Raw genomic sequence first — 13,975 nt, 5'->3', positions numbered from 1 at the left:
GTAAACGCGATACTCGCGTGTGAAGAGCTCAGAGCAAGCTATATCGTTGGCCTCTTTCAGGTTACCGACCACGACACGGAGCTTGTTAGGCCGGACCTTGGAAATTTCGGTCACGCCCTTGTACTCCTTCGTCAGATCTTTAGAAATCTGCAAGAGGTTCAACTTTTTCGATTTCGGTCCTGCCTTTGGCCGAAAATAAACAGTATAGCTGCCCTGGGCTCCGTCTGGGTAAAGCCTGGGGCGAGGGGGGACTGAAGAATGAACAGGGGAGGGGGTAACAGAAGGGTCAGGGTCAGAGGGGTTCGGGGATGGTGGCGCGGGAGGCGAGGGATCTACATCCATCGCGCTATGTTTAGCGCACTAGCGCTGACAAGAACACGTACCTTTTTATTTCTCCCTTCCAGTAAGGTTGGTTGTCCGATCGTTCGAAGTAGCAGCCGTTACAGCCAGCAGCACCAATACAGCAGCACCAAACAGCCACCAGCAGCGAGCCAGGTGTGAGATCACTCCGCACAGCGATACGACTCGCTGACACTGATGGCTTCTTCTTTTTCCTCGTTTGTGTCTCGTCCACTGCTGTAGCACAATCCAGCCAGCAGCCAAATCGGCTTACGCACCAGCTGGCAGTCACGATGCGAAACAGTTGCACAAAGGAACGACCTTGAACCCGGATTTATTTCACTCGACCAGGCAAACAATGCCAACACTTGTTCACACGTCTTTTGTTTTATACTCTATCGGACCGATCACCAAACACGTCCAGTACTGATGCGTGTTCGGCACAGAATGAACGAATAATCTGTTATTCATGAAGAATAGAAATCATTTAAATAGTTCATAATGATATGGGGCATATTACAGAAGACGAGGCGAGCAAAATGTTGAATTAGAGAATGTGAGTGAAACATGTTGGTGACAGCTGAGTTGAACAGTTTCGCAGACCAGCTACTTGTCCAAAATTCAGCCATCTGCAATATCAAAATTGGTTAGGCAAGTAACCCGCCGCTCGCCTCGTTTTATGTAATAAGCCCTAATAACAAAAAATCCCTAAAACATTGAACACCGATTACTCGAAATCATGTTTCTAGTGCTTGGTTCGATCTGGTTGTACTCCGATCACGCACGCAACCATTCAAAAGCCGATAAGCCAACATTGGAAATGGTACACGATACTTAACAATCACTCAAAATTGCATAAAAAAAGTTCTGCACACTGAAAAATATTTTTTTTTTAAAGATCGAAAAAAAAAACAAATCGAAAAATAAACGATCTTGAGCTTGAGCTTGATTGATCACCACCGGTTGCCACTTCGTTACTGACCAGGATCGACCAGAATTGCACATCGAATTTATCAATTATTGCTTGGGATTTAGCTATTCGATGTGCATCTCCAATGATCCCTGCATGCTGATCAGTACCGACGCCTGCCGGTCCAGAACGTAGATCAAAGGAAGGAAGGAAAGGAAAGTTAGTTTCATACTTGTTGCTAATAGAGGCCGGATATGCTCCGGGCCATCCACATACCACGTGGACAGATTTCGACCCCCCTCCCCCCGTGGACAACTGCTCATATAAATTCTTAAAATTTTGTATGGACCGTGGACATTATTCCCCCCCCACCCCCCGCTAAAACTGTCCACGGGGTATGTGGATGGCCGCTTAGTTGGTTGTCACGTTTCTTTTTTCGAAATTTCTTCGTAGTCATGTAGTGTATCGCGGATCTAATTCTATTGATTGCGAGAGGGTGACGACGCGCGCATTCGTCTACCCAATCTAACATCTCTCCTACAAATCGACTATTTCAAGACTAAAGAATCGTCCGGTCTCCGTCCCATAAAACCTGGCAGGCCTTCCAGTACGTTCCGAGTCTATTGCCTGGTGGGAATCAGGCAGGAGTAGGATCAGATGGTTGTTCCTGACTTGCGCCGGTCGGTGGAGTCATAGTTGCCCATAAGGCGCTATTACTGCTTACCCTAGCCATGACCTCACTGCTTCGGCATAGACCACCATGGGACCACATAGGCGACTACTCCACCATGGACAAGGATAGCGGCTGGAAGGGGGACCCATTTAACATCAAGATGAACACATTCAAAACGAAAGAGACGAGTGCGGAGGGGTTACAAAATCCCTTCGCAAGAGGTGGCATCCAGCGGTCTCCGCAGAAGAAGGCTGAGACGGATGCGGTGAAGTCTGGAGGTGGAAAAACGGCGAATCCGTCGGTGTCCACACCAGACATCTCGGTAGACGGTCCCTTGCTAGTCAAGGCCGTAGAAAGGAGTATGGACACGCGGCCAAGAGTGGCGGCGCTGTCTGAACAACTCGATGCCATAATCGAGTTCTTGGCGAACAGGCGAAACATCGCTGGCGACCTGAAGCAGAGCCTCCTCCTGCTTCGGAGCACCATTGATGAAGCCAGAAAGGAGCACGAAGAACTCGTAGCTCGGGTGAAGGCGGCCGAGAAAGCGGCCAGGACCGGGAGGGCGACTGTATCTAAAGAGGTGCAGACAGACGCCCCCTCGTTCGCGCCGGTCTGCTCCACGGGGCAGGTCGCTAAGCGAACGAGGCAGTCCCCGGGGGAAACGGCCCCCGGGAACACCAAGAAACGATTTATCGTGCTACTCCCACGGGAACACACGCCAACCGGTTCAAGGTTCACCGCGGACTCAAGGATATCCGCGGACTCAAGGAGTATCCGCCGATCTCGCACTGGCGAGATGATACTTGAGCTCCGGAAGGACGCCAAGAACAAGGGGGCTACCTACAAAACGGTAGCCGAAAAGGTCCTAGGGAAGGAGGTGCAAGTGCGGGCACTCACCTCAGAAGTGACTCTCCAGCTTAAAAACCTGGACGAAATCACTGAGGGGTGCGACATTGCACAAGCCCTTAAAGCGAAGTGCGGGGTGGAGGTGGCTAAGGAGTCAATCCGCCTCCGCAAAGGTCCGGCGGGGACCCAGGTAGCTACCTTCCGACTACCGTCGGCGGACGCTAACCTGGCCTTGAAAGAGGGCAAGTTGAAGGTCGGCTGGTCGGTATGTCCTCTGGGCATACTACAGCAACCAGACATTTGCTTCCGGTGCTTCGAGGGCGGACATAAGTCCTGGACCTGCAAGGGGCCCGATAGGAGCCAGCTGTGCAGGCGATGTGGAGGTGCAGGCCATAAAGCAAAGGACTGTGGGGAGTCTCCCAAGTGCATGGTATGTTCCGGGAAACGGGACGCCAAACACTTTATGGGAGGCCCCAGGTGCCCAGCCGGTAAGCCGGCTGCGAAACCACGGGCGTAAGGGTGACGCAACTGAACCTGAACCATTGCTTCGCGGCTCAGCAGCTGCTACACCAAGCAGCCACTGAGTCGTTGTCGGACATCGCCGTCTTATCGGACCCCTACCGCATCCCTCCCGGAAACGGTAACTGGGTTGCGGATAAGTCCAGATTGGCGGCCATATGTACGACGAGCAAGTTCCCGGTTCAGGAGGTTGTCTCAACCTCAGAAGAAGGGCACGTAGTTGCTAAGGTGAACGGAGTGTTCTACTGCAGTTGCTATGCTCCGCCACGTTGGTCTACCGAAAGGTTCACCCAGATGGTCGACCTCCTAACGCCGTTGGTGGTGGCGGGCGACTTCAACGCTTGGGCTGTTGAGTGGGGAAGTTGCTTCACGAACCAGAGGGGCCAGATCCTGTTGGAGGCTTTTGCAAAGCTCAACCTAGATCTGGCCAACGTTGGGAACAAAAGTACATTTAGCAGAAATGGTGCGGAGTCGATCATCGACGTGACGTTCTCCAGCCCAGGACTGATCAAGAACTGGAGGGTAGACGATGGCTACACTAATAGCGACCACCAGGCGGTCTGTTTTAGTGTAGACAACAACGAGAGGCGGCAAGCGACGGGTAGAGCCAACACTCCGACCGTTCGCAGGTGGAAGACATCGCACTTTGATGCCGAGGTATTCGAAGAGGCAATGAGAAGGGAGCGCGAGGGGGGCAGTTGGCTCCGCCCGACTGCTGACCAACTAGTTGCTATGCTATCGCGGGCGTGCGACGCCACCATGCCTAGGACTCGCCAACCTAGGAATGGAAAGCCACCGGTTTACTGGTGGACGGACGCGATAGCCGACCTTCGCAGTGCGTGCCTCCGTGCAAGACGGAGGATGCAGCGTGCGCGAAACGAAGAAGAGAGGACAGAGCGCCGCGCAGCATTCAGTTCGGCAAGATCGATGCTGAAGAGTGCGATAAAGGCCAGCAAGAGGGCCTGTTTCGATAGGCTATGTACGAGTGCCAAAACAAATCCGTGGGGTGACGCCTACAGGATCGTAATGGCCAAGACTAAAGGCGCGCTGGCGCCTGCAGAGCGATCACCAGCGATGCTGGAGCGTATCATCGAGGGACTCTTTCCACGCCACGAGCGAAGTCCTTGGCCTCCGGCGGTCGAGTCTCACGTCCGACGTTCCAGTATCTCAGACATAGACCAGAGATGGTCGGCCAACCTGCCGAGCATCCAATCCGTGAGCGACGACAGCCGTGTCGAGGCAGGGGAGGAGGCAAGGGTTACGAATGAGGAACTCATCGTGATCGCCAAATCCCTAAAGGTGAGCAAGGCACCGGGACCGGATGGTATCCCTAACCTGGCGATCAGGCTGGCGATAAAAACGGCCCCCGGGCTGTTCAGGGCAGTCATGTAGAGGTGCCTGGATGACTGTCTCTTTCCGGACAGGTGGAAGCGGCAGAGACTGGTCTTATTGCCGAAGGCTGGGAAACCGCCAGGGGACCCATCGGCATATAGGCCTATCTGTCTGCTGGACACCGCGGGCAAGGTGCTTGAGAGGATCATCCTCAACAGACTGGCGAGGTACACGGAGGGTGTACACGGTCTGGCAAGTAACCAGTTCGGCTTCCGGAAGGGCAGGTCCACGCTGGACGCAATCTCTTCCGTCATCAAGATGGCGGAGGTAGCAATCCAGCGCAAGAGAAGGGGAATACGCTACTGCGCAATCGTCACGCTCGACGTGAAGAATGCGTTCAATAGTGCCAGTTGGGACTCCATAGCGCTCGCGCTCAGGAGAATCCATGTACCGGTGTCGCTGTACAAGATTCTGGAAAATTATTTCCAGAATCGAGTACTCGTTTACGACACAGAGGAGGGTCAGAAGTGCGTCCCAATTACCGCAGGAGTTCCGCAAGGTTCTATCCTGGGCCCGGTGTTGTGGAATGTCATGTATGACGGAGTGTTAAAACTCAAGTTCCCTGTAGGGGTTGTGATCGTCGGCTTTGCAGACGACATAACGCTGGAGGTTTACGGCGAGTCTATCGAGGAGGTCGAGTTGACGGCTGCGCACTGTATACGCAAGGTCGATGACTGGATGCGCTCCAGGAAACTGGAGCTCGCGCATCATAAGACGGAGGTCACGGTTGTGAACAACCGTAAATCGGAGCAACAGGCGGTGGTCAGAGTCGGAGACTGCACCATCACCTCGAAGCGATCCCTGAAGCTCTTGGGGGTTATGGTGGACGACAAGCTCACGTTCGGGAGTCACGTCGACTATGCCTGTAAGAGAGCCTCATCGGCTATTGCAGCACTATCTCGTATGATGTCCAATAGCTCAGCGGTTTATGGCAGCAAGCGAAGACTTCTTGCCAGCGTGGTTTCGTCCATACTTAGGTATGGTGGGCCAGTGTGGTCCAGAGCGCTAGGTAATAACAGTTACCGTGGTAAACTGGAAAGTACCTACAGGCTCATGTGCCTGAGAGTTGCGAGTGCGTATCGTACGGTGTCATACGATGCAATATGTGTCTTGTCCGGCATGATGCCTATCAGCATCGCCATCAAGGAGGACAGAGAGTGTTTCGACCAACGTGACACAAGGGGCATACGAGGTACCAGAAGGTCATTCTCGATGCTCCGCTGGCAGCGGGAATGGTCCAACTCCACAAAGGGCAGATGGACGCACCGACTCATACCGGAAGTATCCGGCTGGGTCGGGAGACGACATGGCGAAGTGAACTTCCACCTGACACAAATCCTTTCAGGCCATGGTTGTTTCAGGCAATATCTGCACCGGTTCGGACACGCGGTGTCCCCCATGTGTCCCGAGTGCGTGGAGGAGGAGGAGACTGCTGAGCATGTCTTCTTCGTATGCCCCCGTTTCGTAAGAGCGAGGAGCAACATGATGGCTGTGAGCGGGCCTGGCATTACTCCGGACAATCTAGTCCGGAGGATGTGCGACGACCCGGACACCTGGAACGCGGTCTGTGCGGCCGCCTCTCAGATTGTTCTGGAGCTGCAACGTGTGTGGCGGGTCAACCACCAACACGCCAGTGGTAGCTAATTACCAGTCTCCAGGTAGTTAGCTAGGAGGTTATAAGAGTAAAGAGGGTGCATCACGCACAAAAGCCACTTCCCGACGTAATACTTAACCGTCGTTCCGGGAAGACCAGGGCTGGAGACTGGAGGGGTTTTAGTGGGTCGGGACAGGGATAAGTAGGTGTCTGGGGGAGTGTAACTACCCCAGCATCTCTCCCCTAGTCTCATCCCCACACCCTGAGTTCTCTTCTCAGGTGTCTGTTTGCAGATTTCCCCGCCACCTTTAAAAAAAAAAAAAAAAGATCCTGTTGGGGGCTTTTGCAAAGCTCAACCTTGATCTGGCCAACGTTGGGAACAAAAGTATATTTAGCAGAAATGGTGCGGAGTCGATCATCGACGTGACGTTCTCCAGCCCAGGACTGATCAAGAACTGGAGGGTAGACGATGGCCACACTAATAGCGACCACCAGGCGGTTTGTTATAGTGTAGACAACAACGAGAGGCGGCAAGCGACGGGTAGAGCCAACACTCCGACCGTTCGCAGGTGGAAGACATCGCACTTTGATGCCGAGGTATTCGAAGAGGCAATGAGAAGGGAGCGCGAGGGGGTCAGTTGGCTCCGCCCGACTGCTGACCAACTAGTTGCTATGCTATCGCGAGCGTGCGACGCCACCATACCTAGGACTCGCCAACCTAGGAATGGAAAGCCACCGGTTTACTGGTGGACGGACGCGATAGCCGACCTTCGCAGTGCGTGCCTCCGTGCAAGACGAAGGATGCAGCGTGCGCGAAACGAAGAAGAGAGGACAGAGCGCCGCGCAGCATTCAGTTCGGCAAGATCGATGCTGGAGAGTGCGATAAAGGCCAGCAAGAGGGCCTGCTTCGATAGGCTATGTGCGAGTGCCACTACAAATCCGTGGGGTGACGCCTACAGGATCGTAATGGCCAAGACTAAAGGCGCGCTGGCGCCTGCAGAGCGATCACCAGCGATGCTGGAGCGTATCATCGAGGGACTCTTTCCACGCCACGAGCGAAGTCCTTGGCCTCCGGCGGTCGAGTCTCACGTCCGACGTTCCAGTATCTCAGACATAGACCAGAGATGGTCGGCCAACCTGCCGAGCATCCAATCCGTGAGCGACGACAGCCGTGTCGAGGCAGGGGAGGAGGCAAGGGTTACGAATGAGGAACTCATCGTGATCGCCAAATCCCTAAAGGTGAGCAAGGCACCGGGACCGGATGGTATCCCTAACCTGGCGATCAGGCTGGCGATAAAAACGGCCCCCGGGCTGTTCAGGGCAGTCATGCAGAGGTGCCTGGATGACTGTCTCTTTCCGGACAGGTGGAAGCGGCAGAGACTGGTCTTATTACCGAAGGCTGGCAAACCGCCAGGGGACCCATCGGCATATAGGCCTATCTGCCTGCTGGACACCGCGGGCAAGGTGCTTGAGAGGATCATCCTCAACAGACTGGTGAGGTACACGGAGGGTGTACACGGTCTGGCAAGTAACCAGTTCGGCTTCCGGAAGGGCAGGTCCACGCTGGACGCAATCTCTTCAGTCATCAAGACGGCGGAGGTAGCAATCCAGCGCAAGAGAAGGGGAATACGCTACTGCGCGATCGTCACGCTCGATGTGAAGAATGCGTTCAATAATGCCAGTTGGGACTACATAGCGCTCGCGTTCAGGAGCATCCATGTACCGGTGTCGCTGTACAAGATTCTGGAAAATTATTTCCAGAATCGAGTACTTGTTTACGACACGGAGGAGGGTCAGAAGTGCGTCCCAATCACCGCAGGAGTTCCGCAAGGTTCTATCCTGGGCCCGGTGTTGTGGAATGTCATGTATGACGGAGTGTTGAAACTCAAGTTCCCTGTAGGGGTTGTGATCGTCGGCTTTGCAGCAAGCGAAGACTTCTTGCCAGCGTGGTTTCGTCCATACTTAGGTATGGTGGGCCAGTGTGGTCCAGAGCGCTAGGTACTAACAGTTACCGTGGTAAACTGGAAAGTACCTACAGGCTCATGTGCCTGAGAGTTGCGAGTGCGTATCGTACGGTGTCATACGATGCAATCTGTGTCTTGTCCGGCATGATGCCTATTAGCATCGCCATCAAGGAGGACAGAGAGTGTTTCGACCAACGTGACACAAGGGGCATACGAGGTACCAGAAGGTTATTCTCGATGCTCCGCTGGCAGCGGGAATGGTCCAACTCCACAAAGGGCAGATGGACGCACCGACTCATACCGGAAGTATCCGGCTGGGTCGGGGATGACATGGTGAAGTGAATTTCCACCTGACACAAATCCTGTCAGGCCATGGTTGTTTCAGGCAATATCTGCACAGGTTCGGACACGCGGTGTCCCCCATGTGTCCCGAGTGCGTGGAGGAGGAGGAGACTGCTGAGCATGTCTTCTTCGTATGCCCCCGTTTCGTAAGAGCGAGGAGCAACATGATGGCTGTGAGCGGGCCTGGCACTACTCCGGACAATCTAGTCCGGAGGATGTGCGACGACCCGGACATCTGGAACGCGGTCTGTGCGGCCGCCTCTCAGATTGTTCTGGAGCTGCAACGTGTGTTGACCCGCCACCACCACCAACACGCCAGTGGTAGCTAATTACCAGTCTCCAGGTTGTTAGCTAGGAGGTTATAAGAGTAAAGAGGGTGCATCACGCACAAAAGCCACTCCCCGACGTAATACTTAACCGTCGTTCCGGGAAGACCAGGGCTGGAGACTGGAGAGTTTTAGACTGGAGAGAAACAAATATATTTAATGGAAAATGCACCTAAGTTATTGAAATTGCTCCGATATGGAAGCATTAAATTGGTATCTAATAGTATCAAAAAGATTCTGATTGTTTTCAGAGGAAAATGTTTGAAAAAATTAAAGCTATTCATGTATTATCATATTTTTAAAAAAAAATAGAAAAAATCAATTAAATCATCATGAAAATCAGGTTTTTCAAGAGCATTTAATGAGCATTAAATTATTATGACCATTCTACAACAGTTTATTACTTGAAAATGCTCTTTCTGGCCATTGTTCTGCTAACATCTTTTTAAGCTAGCAGAACAATATTTTTGAAACAAATATATTTAATGGAAAATGCACCTAAGTTATTGAAATTGCTCCGATATGGAAGCATTAAATTGGTATCTAATAGTATCAAAAAGATTCTGATTGTTTTCAGAGGAAAATGTTTGAAAAAATTAAAGCTATTCATGTATTATCAAATTTTTGAAAAATTCAGAAAAATCAATAAAATTATCATGAAAATCAGGTTTTTTCAAGAGCATTTAATGAGCATTAAATGTTTCCGTTATAGAACTGTTTTGTAGCTAAAAATGCTATTTTCGTATATTGTCTGCTAACTATTTTCTTAAGCTAGCAAACAAGAGCATTTTTCAAAGAAATGATGGAGCATTAAATTCGGCGATATGGCAATAAATGAGCATCGAATGAGCACTAAATTTCCATGCTATTAACTCTTTGTTCTGCTGACTTTGTACTTCCAGCTTAAGGGACATCAAAATATTGACGAATAAATCAACAACAATATCGCACGCTAGCCTGGGGGGCTAATGCGGTCTCGATCAGCTAGATTAATTGAGAGAATTCGTTATCGATATTGTTTTCGGCACATTTTGCATGTTGTAGGATAAGTACAACGATACACCGTGCCCCAGTGCTGATTCGGGAAAATTTCCAGCTCGAAAAGATCCTTGACCTGATCGGGAATCGAACCCGATATCACAGCCGTGCTAGCCGACCGACATCGCTAACTACAGAACCACGGGGACCACGAATAAATCAATAGGTACCTGGTATAATTTGCGTTCATCTTGGGAGTGTTATTCAAGATTTTTGTTGATTTTAACCCTCTAGTGCCCAAGCCCGCCTTTAGACCGGCTTAGTAAAATCACAATAAACCTTTATGAATATTATTTAAGTATTCATCAAAGATTAATAGATTTTACTGAAGCCCGTCTAATGGCGGATCTGGGCATTACAGGGATAACATTTTTTCCCTCATAATTTGTGTTGTGTAAGGATATAACATAAAAAATTCCCAATGATTTTTTTGAATTTCGAGGCAGGGGTAACAATGAAATCCAACAGGCATTTACCGTTTTGATGGTATCTAAGGAATAGAGAAGCTACAACACCAACTAATGAGATTAATAACATGCCATCTTGAGATTCGTTACAAACACGGTTGCCCCTTTTCGTAGCTGTTTCAATGTCTAGAACAAGATTCAACGATTTGAATTAACAAATCAAGTAAAACGCTGGAACAGCATTGCTGAAAGAAGCGATTGTCTACCAAGTTGGAGATTGTAGTCAGTCATGCATCACTAAAGCGATTTTACGATAGGACGTAGTATGTCTTAATTTTTTCTTCCTCTCCATTCAATGCTTAATACTCTCAGCTTAATATCAAAAATTTATTCATTGCTTCAGAATTGAAAATATTTTATAGTCAACTATTAGAAGCATGTTTGATAATTTGAATAGGTCCATAGGACGACCCACTATTGTGTTCAGTAGTTAAACATGTAAAACGCAGAAATCAAAAATGGGCTTTGATTTAAATTAATATTTCTAGAATGACGTTAATTACACATGGATAATATTTAGCACAGTATGATCGACACATGACGGTACCGAAAATTAAGGGCACGTAATTAAGCCAAAACACAGAAACACAGCTGGGTTGGGCTTGCCCGTGGATCAGCCGTTCCGGATCATATGAATACAAACGATTACTGTCACGAACTTCAAAATTCATATCGCATTCAAAAAATGTCTTTTGTTATGACTAAAACTTCGCTATCTCACGAATACCCGAACACTCCTACCAGCCATTAAAGCGTGCTATTGATCTCTTCCACATTTCTTAGGCTACTGACATACTGAGGCGTCAAATGAAGCGAAGCGTTGAGCGTTTGAGAAGCAGAATAAACAGAAGCGTTGGGTGAAGCTTCCTATGACATACTGGAGCGAGCGTCGCAAATGCGTTGTGTTGTCATATTCCTAGATTCCAATAGCGGTTTTGTTTAAAGGAAATATGAATTTGTCCAATGAATTTTTTTGGTTCTTCAAGCACGGTAAATTACGTTTTTAGTAAACAGAGATTTTTTTATGAAATAAAATAATATTACTGAAGTGAGTTGCGCTACAGACATAGTAAAAAAAATAAGAAATTATCCTAAATTTTAAACCCGTTGACCCCGAGCAACGTTCAACTAGTTTATAATATCTGTTAGGATTTGAATAACCAATGAGAGCACAGCTAGTTACTTAGCGGCTTGCATTTTCGCGACCAAAGAAGTTAAGCATGCTAGATTTCTGGGCATTCAAATCAAAACTCAACAATATCAATCAATAATATCAGTGCTATTTTCCCGACGACCTGAAAATTTTTCCCGATAGTATTTTCTATCCTATTTTTTTTCTTTTTTAAAATTTAAGACCAAAATAAAGCAAATATTAAGTACCTGGCGATATCAGGTTTAGTCTGAACATGGATTTACTGCACAACCCTCTTCTAAACATTTTAACATTTTCTAAACGAAAATGTATTTATTTGCTTTTTCCAATTACCAAACCAAAACAAAGCAAATATAAAGCACCTGGCGATAAAAGATTTAGTCTGAATATGGTATTACCGCGTACATATACGCGCGTCATTTGACGCCTCAGTATGTCATTAGCCTTAGTCACGCATGGTCACCATTGTCACACCTGCCTTTTCGAAGCCGGTGGTGGGCAATGTTTACTGAAACTGTTACATATTCTCATGTCGCTCGACGGCCTCGTGCTATGTTTCATTTCCATCGACGAAAAGGTTGGACTAAAGAAAATAAACATGCCACTATTAAAACCAACGGTTATTCTACTCCACCATCGTCTCTGCAGTGGTGGTAAATTGAGTGTTTTTATGAACTAGTCTACTGGTTTATTTATACAGTATCTACTCAAACTGCGAAAAACAGATGCTTCTCAAACACATCATCGACTGATGAGGAAAATCACCGCGGTCTGGAGAAAATCAAGCAAACATTCTTCACTCCGCATTCGCCTGCGGTTCTTCGGTATGTTTGTTGTTCGTGTTTATTTCTGATTCATTGCACTCACTTTTCAAATGACGCATATATTAGCCTTATCTCTCGAACTGATAACTCTAACAATCACTTGTCGGTTAGCGAAGCAAGTTGGTTTGAAACGTCACACGTCACACGGATGGCTAAGCAGGAAAATTATCACATACCCATTAGCATGTTCGGCCACAACGGCAACCTTCGTTGACACTATCGATCCACATAGTTTCACTGTCTGTTATTCGCGACTTCTTGGGGACGACTGCGAAAGGAAAACTGGCGTTGTGTGGTTAATTATTTTTAGACCGCGCCGTGTCACGAAAACATTAGTCAAATTCGAGAAAAGAGGTTCCACACAAAGCGCAGTGGCAAACAGCCTCCTATGAACACTGATTGACTATCGTGTGTAAAGTAAAATTTAAAACTCTGAGCAAGACATCTGCAGCAGCGTGAACTCCGACGAGAAACCGACACGTGCAAATGAATTCGAATGCTAAATGAAACTGAAAGCAATAGGGAGAAGAAATTCGTTCTCAGGTACATGCGCAATTTGCAGTCTGCGAGGGGGAGCGTATTTCATTAGAACGGCTCAAAATTGTACAGGAAAAATATCGAAGAAAATAGCTTGTATTGTAAATTATTTTATTTTCAAATTAGAAATATTACCGTAGTGAGACTGACAATGTAAAGTTCCCTTTGTCGTTGTTGTCTTAGTGATAATTCTAAGGGTAAAATAAAAAGGTTAACGCTTGCATCCATCATGTTTATTGCATGAAATTTGAATATATATATATATATATATATATATATATATATATATATATATATATATATATATATATATATATATATATATATATATATATATATATATATATATATATATATATATATATATATATATATATATATATATATATATATATATATATATATATATATATATATATATATATATATATATATATATATATATATATATATATATATATATATATATATATATATATATATATATATATATATATATATATTTATATTAATTTGTTCCATTTAACAGCTTCATATGCCTTCTTCGATGGATTAGTTTCTTGCATCTTAGAAAGTGTGATACTATTTTTCACGATAAGCTGTGAATGAAAATTTTCAATTCAGAATATCATGGATGTTTCGAAATATTGGTTAAAACTGCTTCACTGAAATAAAATATAATGTATGCTATTTTTTCGTATGTAACCTGACCTGGCAACTCATGTTTTGGTTGCATTTTAATTGTTGTAGAAATAAGAACAGTAGGTCATCCAAGATAATTGAATACTACGTGCTTTAATAGTCAAACTTTCTTCAAACAAACTTCATCAAATGTTCTAACTTATGGATATTCACATCAATTTAAAAACATTATTCTTCCGAAACCGGATAGTCTCCGTATTTATTTTCGCCTCAAATGATAAATAGTTCCCATTATTATCGAGCTTGATTCGAAGTCATACCTAGTATAAACTGCAGCTTGAGTAAAATAGTAGGAGTGTGGTATTCAAGACACGACCGCATGACGTTGAACTACGGTATTCTTTTATTC

General features: G+C 47.0%; 1 protein-coding gene across 2 annotated transcripts in view; it reads right to left on the bottom strand.

Moving 5' to 3' along the window:
• The window catches only part of LOC129717435 (uncharacterized), a 34,233-nt gene extending 21,335 nt beyond the window's left edge, over positions 1-12,898 (bottom strand). Inside the window, exon 1 of one of the 2 annotated variants that reach the window (XM_055667321.1) lies at positions 12,564-12,898. The gene's annotated coding sequence lies outside the window, so the exon portion shown is untranslated. Of the gene's footprint in view, positions 1-12,430 lie in introns of both variants that reach the window. The other variant, XM_055667322.1, reaches the window with a different exon arrangement.
• Between the last annotated feature and the right edge of the window lie 1,077 nt (positions 12,899-13,975).

This window comes from Wyeomyia smithii, chromosome 1 (assembly GCF_029784165.1).
Source record: "Wyeomyia smithii strain HCP4-BCI-WySm-NY-G18 chromosome 1, ASM2978416v1, whole genome shotgun sequence".
Taxonomy (NCBI): Eukaryota; Metazoa; Arthropoda; class Insecta; order Diptera; family Culicidae; genus Wyeomyia; species Wyeomyia smithii.
Note: the sequence above shows the minus strand (reverse complement) of the source record. Positions and strands in the feature narration are given on the sequence as shown.